We start from the raw sequence: 1213 nt of genomic DNA on the forward strand, positions 1-1213 counted from the left end.
GGTCCGACGCGCTGACGGTCTGACGCTCGTTCACGTTTCTTAAAGGGATAGGACATAAAATATACCACACTATAAATGTAATATTTGTTGTCTGTCATTGTAGCTGGGATAATTTTACTTATTAAAGCTCATAATCTTACCACTTGAAACATCACTTTTTGACACCTGAGAGACACCGTAGGACACCTTTGCGTTTGGAAGCGGGGGTTGAGGGTGGGGGCAGGACCTGGGAGGATGATTCAACCACTCAACCACTAGATGTCGCTGAAAACAACAAATCCTACACACTGTGCCTTTAATACAATAGAGGTCAATTAAATTATAGTTTGAAATCAGTTAGAAAAAAACACGAAAAGTACATATCTTAATTTCACTATTTTAAAAATAGAATCTTTCCATTTTTTTCCTTCAGAGGTTAAGGTGACATTTATCAGAAACGTAGTCATCATTGCTGCGTTTGTTACCACGCTTCTGGCTTTGATCATTTTAGTTTCCATGATCCGAAGGTAAGCGGCCCTCAATAAAACCTTTTTGTGTTAGACACATAAATGACGCTAAAAAGTCTCTTTCAGAATGTTCAAGAAAAAGTCCAAAGTACCTACAACAGAGGGTGAGGTGCACACACAGGTGAGACTCTCAAAGCTTAACCCTGTTTTCATTATTTCACTGAGGAATGTTCCTGGGCACTGCAAGACTGAGCAAATATGTGAAAAAGGCAAACTGGGATTCATATTGGGTTTTTTTTTTCAGGACAAAGATAATTTTTAGTCTAACTTATGTTTTGTTTAGAATCCCACCTACGCCAACTGGATGAACAAAGACCAAACACCTGACGAGCAACACGAGGGAGAACTTGTTTATGCAGCTGTTACCATCAACAGAAAAACAGACATGTGAGAAAAAAATGTTATAAAGCTACAAACTATTTCTCATTTATGTTGCATCAAAGTCTCTTATGAATTGCATCCCCTGCAGGGTGAAGAAAATGGACTGCCCAGATGATGATGATGATGATGAATGTGTGATTTACAGCACAGTCTGCAGGTAAAGTTCAATATAAGCGTACATTTTATTAGTAACTGTTTGCTTAAGGCGGCCTCGGTGCAAACACGTCTTTTTATCTCTTTCAGAAGGTAGCCGCTGAACCCGTCACCCTGCAGACACCAGGCAGCGTCATCCTGAGTGATAGCTGTGCTCACTGAGGGCTTAATAT

Source organism: Austrofundulus limnaeus, unplaced genomic scaffold, assembly GCF_001266775.1.
Source record: "Austrofundulus limnaeus strain Quisiro unplaced genomic scaffold, Austrofundulus_limnaeus-1.0 Scaffold65, whole genome shotgun sequence".
Classification (NCBI taxonomy): Eukaryota; Metazoa; Chordata; class Actinopteri; order Cyprinodontiformes; family Rivulidae; genus Austrofundulus; species Austrofundulus limnaeus.